Consider the following 6,177-nt stretch of genomic DNA (forward strand, 5'->3'; position numbering starts at 1 on the left):
ACAGTTGTGAATTGGACATCTGGCCTGGGTAAAAGAAGGTTTGAACTCCATACAAAATATAAATAATTCTACTTGGACAAAATGTTAGCTTTGTAATACACTTTTGGGTGAGATCTGGCAAGTTCTACCTATACTGCATTTTAAATGGTTGAGTTAGTGTCAGTAGCATTCCTCTGTGCTTTGGTGTACTGAACTTACTGTAGATAGCACATCCCACACTAAATGCTCATTCTGCCTGGTCAGTCTACTCTGAGGGAAGAGCACAAGGAATGCAGTTGCTGTTACCAAACCTCCTGGAGAAAATACATTTGAACTACAACTGCAGAGGCACTAGAGTGCTGTTGAATTTTCTTTCCCTTTGAATGCTAGAGTTTAAGCACAGTCATTTTGAAAAAGGCCTGTGGTGACAGGATGAGGGGCAATGACTTCAAGCTAGAGAAGAGCAGATTTAGATTGGGTGTTAGGAACAGGTTCTGCACCGTGGGGGTAGTGGAGCGGTGGAACAGGTTGCCTGGAGAAGTGGTTGTGGCCCCATCCGCGGAGATCATAGAATGGTTTAGGTTGGAAAGGACCCCAAAGATCATCCATTTCCATCCTCCCACCATAGGCAGGGACACCTCCCACTAGAACAGGTCAGTCAAGGCCCCATCCAGCCTAGCCTCGAACACCTCCAGGGAGGGAGCATCCACAATCTCCCTGGGCAACCTGCGCCAGTGTCTTACCACCCTCACTGTAAAGAATCCTTTCCTACCATCTAGTTTCATTCTCCCCGCTGCCATTTTAAACCCATTCCTCCTCATCCTGTCATTACAAGACCTTGTCAATAGTCCCTCCCCAGCCTTCCCATAGGCCTCCTTCAGATACTGGAAGGCCACTATAAGGTCTCATTGAAGCTTTCTCTTCTCCAGGCTGAAGAACCCCAGCTCTTGTAGCCTGTCCTCATAGCAGATATTCCAAGTGAGGCTCAACAGGGCTCTGGGCAATGTGATTTAATTGAGGATGTCCCTGCTTACTGCAGAGAGAGTTGGACTGGATGACCTTTTTAGTTTCCTTCCAACCCAGACCAATCTGTAATTCTATGATTTTGATGAACAACATGCAAACAGTTAATCAAGTGCTGATCTGGATTTCTGCGTGGCTCTAACGTGATTGGTCTTGAGTAGTGCTGTAGCTGCACTTCCTTTACACCTACACATTCAGCATAGCGCTAAGTCTGGCAGCAGATTATGAAATATCTTCTCAGTTACACATCTGTAAATACTTGTTACTTGCTACACACCAGAGCACCACTTGAAAGCTCTAAAAAAAATCATCAGAATATCCAGAACTTCTTTTAACTGCCTTATTAGTTATCTGAATGCCATTATCTGCTTCTAATCTTTCATATAGTGAAAAGTCAGAAGAAACTTGGCCTGCCAACAGTATAACATGCAAAGAGAAGGTGAGCACTTAATGATTGCATCTGTCTCAGTATCATCCTATTAACTTATGACATCTGTGCTGAAAATATATTAAAGTGGCTGCTTGCCAGTAGGGAGTCTCTTTTTACTAAATCTGGGGTTTTTAGAATCTTTCTAGATCTCTTTCTTAAAATCCCTTTGCCTCTGAAAGAAATTGCTCCAGATGTTTTAAGGAATTTTTTAGTATGGCAGAGAAGATTAATATTGTGTAGATTCTCATATCATTAGAAAAAAGCCTCTAAAAGGCCATTTTTTTCTGTCCCTTGTCTAAATCAGGAAGAACTCTTTGTCATTTCTGATGGTTGCATGTCCAGCTGTTAAAGATCTCTGCTGACAGAGACTAAACTACTTCAGTGGTTTGAACATTTTTCTTCCTGTCTAACACAGGTCTTCCTTGCTGCAACTTAATCCTCTTGCTATCATATCAACCAGAAGCATAAACAAGCACTGTTCTTGTACGCAGCAGCTTATCATGTTTTGAAGGCTGTCATTATGTCCATCCTGTCCCTTCTTCCCTGAGCATTTCCTTTCCATCTTGAACAGCTCTGATTCATCTTTATCCTCTTTATTCCTTCTTTGCTTGGGTAGCTATTCACATTGCTCTCCTTGAAACATTACCTCATCAGTGTTTTCTCATCAGCAGTTCTTGAGGAAAAGTGGTGAGACTGAAGACACATCTTCAGCTGAAGACTCTGGTGGCATGGAAGGACTGCAAGGATTGTAGAGCAGTTAGCATGTCCTGCCACGGTGTTAGCTTTTGTCTCATTATGCCATTGTTTGTCTAATTATGCCAGTTGTAGGACTTAAGTGAGCTTCTTCCAGTTCCTTTCCTGCCTCTTACTGTTTTCTCTATCAAATTCATGAGGAAGTCAAATTGTAAGCATTTTGCCAAGTTGGAGAGCTGACTTCAGGCATAAATCTAACTGCTAAGGCAGCTAATGTCCAAACACTTACTAAACAAGGAGAAATCAATTGACTGCAAAATTGAATAGGTCACACAGTAGAAACACCTTAATCCCTGTATAATTTGCAATCTAATTGAAATTAAGTAAATGAAAACAATGCAGATGAGGTAAACAAAGTGTAACCATGTGTCTTGACTATGCTATTAGAAAGTCTGCATCACACTTTATGCTTTCTTTTGTTCAATTTGGTTTGGCTTTTTTACAAGCACAGTAAATTGCACTTTTCAATTATCTGACCTTTCAGGGAAAATAAGCATGGGTAGCTGAACAGGCAGCTCACCATCAAGCTGTTGTTTGTATTTCAATTCCTCTGCCAATGATGGGTGTATTTTAAAAACTAGTATCAATTGTCCTTGCAAATAGATTCATCTTCTTCACATCAAGTCAGACCAACAGAGCATTGCTAAACAAAGACTACAATCCAGCATATGTGGATTTTCACAAGACACAAGCAGAGTTCAGGTGCTTAAATCTGAAATTACTATTTAAAGGTTAGCTTCTACTTCAAAAATTATCTACTGCTGACAGCCTTAATTTTTAACATAAAGATTTTTAAAATGCCTGTCACTGTGCTTTCTCCACAAAGCCAGAGTTGTTTTGGCCTGAGCAGCTGTAATCCTGTGCCTGACTAGGACCCTAAAGCTAGAGAAAGCATTATGCAAGTCTCTGAAAGCTTCTGTTGGGTAGGCAGCCCTGTGGACTGTAACTGTGGAGTTATCATCATGCACCTCTCTATTGCAGTTTAAACACTTTGTTTTAATGCACCTTACTTGCAGTTGTGGAGCTTTGCAGTTGCAATATGTCATATGCTCTATGTTTAGTTGGTAGGATTTGTAGCAGTAGGTGCTTGGGCTCCAAGGTGGACTAGAGAGCCTGTCTTCTGAAAAATGTGCAGGAGGTCAAGCTGGGCTACTCTGACTGCATTTTCATTTGTCTGTCTGGGGTGGTGTCAAAACACTGCTATCCACATCCAAGGTGTTTGCCTAAAAGTAGTTCAGGTCGAATTTTAAGATATACTCAGTTGACAGAATGAGTACTATTCCAAGGACTCTATGCAGAAATGGATCTCTCTTAAAAGCATGTAAGATTTCCCAAAAAGCACACCAGGGATAATTGAATAAGATTCTGTATGTGAAACATTAAATCAGTTAAGGCTTTTCAGCCCAGAAAGGAGATAACTTTAAGGGATACAGTAGAGATCTGCTCAATTGTGAGTGCATGCAGAAGGTGAATTTGGAATGTTTATCTCTTATTTTTTTTCCCTAAACAGAGCTAAATTAAACCAGTAAATGGAGGAAAACCAAAACACAGACAAACAAAAACCCCTATAAACCCAACAGCATGCCAAATCAAAAACCAAACAAGACTCAAACCAAAACAAAACCCTCACAGCAAAACCCCTCTAACCCCAGAAAGAACCTCAAAATCAAAACCCAAACAAACAAACACAACCTCATCTTCAAAACCATGTAGTTATGTCCCTGCTTAAACTCACTCCATAATAAATGCTCAGCAGATTGTTATGGATCTTTAGAGTACATGAGCCGCATACCATTGGCCTCAGGCCTATCAATCCAGCCTGTCCAGATCCTTCTGTAAGTCCTTTCTATCTTCAAGCAGGTCAACAGTCCCACCCAGCCTGGTGTCATCAACTTGCTGAGGGCACACTTCATCCCCTCATCCAAATTGTTGGTAAAGATATTAAAGAGAACTGGCCCAGTACTGAGCCCTGGGGAACACCACTGGTGATGGAGGGGTTTGAAGTACAGAGGAATCTCTCATGCTTGTAGAGTACTAGAGCTGGGGATCATTAAAGTAGAAAAGAGGTGTCATATTCTGCTTGTCTTTCTGTTCTATTCTTCTAGAGAGTGCTTTCTGTCAAAAACTCTTGGAGGAACCAGGCTGGAGGAATCTTTGATTTGACCCAATATATTTTGCCTAGATTACTCAGAACATTTTTTTTTCCCTGGTGGATTAATTTGTTATTCCCCGTTCTGTGTCTCTGGCATGATTATAACTTCACTTCTCTGTTTGTCTCCGAAGTACTCACAAAAAATTAGTCTTTTCTATCCTTTCTTTTCTGACCTTTTCTTTACTTTGCCTAGTAAAACGTTTTTCCTTTTTAGATCAAATCTGTTTGCACTCTTTTTTTGTTCTAGGCTCTAGCAGCTACGCCTTCTCCCCGACCATTTCTGCCCCTAGGATATCACAACACGCTGCTGCACTTTCACTTCTTATTCACCCACTGATCTATTCTATAAGAGGCTCTAAACTCCAGTGTTCAGTCAATAAACAAAATGCGGGGGTGGCAGCTTGATGGACCAATTACAGAGAGGTAATTGTAGAAATGTGCTTTTATTTCCTCTAGACACTGTGTGCAGAAGTCACAAAGTGGACTGCACTTCGCGGAAGTCAAATTATGATGAATGAGAATGCACAGCAATGTTTCGGCAGGGCTTTGGCAACTTGTAGATTTATTAGCTGATTAGAAATAAAAGATGAAGACACACTGCCCCTTGGTTCATTGAAAAGCTGTTCAAATGCTAATATAATGGAACTATTATTTCTAAGAACTTTGATTAAATGTGATATTATACTTCTACGGCATCACTTTTCTGTCTGCAGCCTCACTGGAAAGGATAATCTGTTGTAGTAATATCAATCTTGGTGGATGATACCATCAAACTTAAAACCAATGGAGTATTTCACTCTGTAAAGTTATGTGATTATATAAATTTCAAATGATTTCTCTGGTTTCATTGGTTGGTGCTTAAATCAAAATGTCTTGGAATAAAATGTCATGGATTCAGCCATAATCTTTCTGGTTTCTAGTAGATTCCAAGTGTGAAACTTAAAGTAATCAGATTTCTATCTGTCACTTGCTTACTTGGGGTTCATAAAACTCTTATTCTCTTCCCAGCATTAAATCTCCCAGATTGACATTAATTTCTTCCAATGATTTTATGCTTGTACAGTTTGTACAATTTTGTCATTGTAGGTTATACTTGTACAAACCTGATATTATCAGGACTTTTTGATTGCAAAATAATACCATGCTGTGAAGAGTGAGGTATTTGTGCGGTTTCCTGTAATTATATCTATTGAGTTTATTGATATTGATTTTCAGATAAAAAAACCCTATGATCTGCTGTGTCCTCTAACTTAATGTCAGTCCTTCCTAGACTTCTGTTTATCTTGGGGTGCTGGTGCTAGAGCAAGGCTGTGAGTAGCAGAATTGACTCTTGATGGTAAAACTTTCCAGACACATATAGAATGTAATAAAATACATAATCAAATGTGGAAGTGACCTTTCTGTCACTTTTTCCTGATTCATCTTTTCTTATGTCTAAATTATGCATTTCAGAAACTTTCTTATGTTTTCTAGGGCGATTCAAATCCCGTGTTTTACTTACAGTTAGCTATTCAGCATTTAGGAAAGGTCTTGAGTAGGAGGACAGAGGGAAGAGAGATAATTAATTGCAGAAAAATAATAGCCTATGCAGTAGTTTTGCTTTGTTGGTTTTGTTAGTGGTCTAAGATGAATTCAGTAAATTATAAGTATTTGCTTTGTAGAAGGGGAGATACAGCTATGTTACAACATGAGTTTGTAGTACTACCATAATGGGTATACTTGTAAAAGCTCTTATTGGAAATGAGCTGTATGCCTGGTGTTATTTTAAATCCTATTAGTCTGTTTGTTTCTGTAGATTTTGAGGCTTGAAAAATTAATTGTAGATAATTTCTTGCATTTT

Source organism: Pogoniulus pusillus, chromosome 20 (genome assembly GCF_015220805.1).
Source record: "Pogoniulus pusillus isolate bPogPus1 chromosome 20, bPogPus1.pri, whole genome shotgun sequence".
Lineage (NCBI taxonomy): Eukaryota > Metazoa > Chordata > Aves > Piciformes > Lybiidae > Pogoniulus > Pogoniulus pusillus.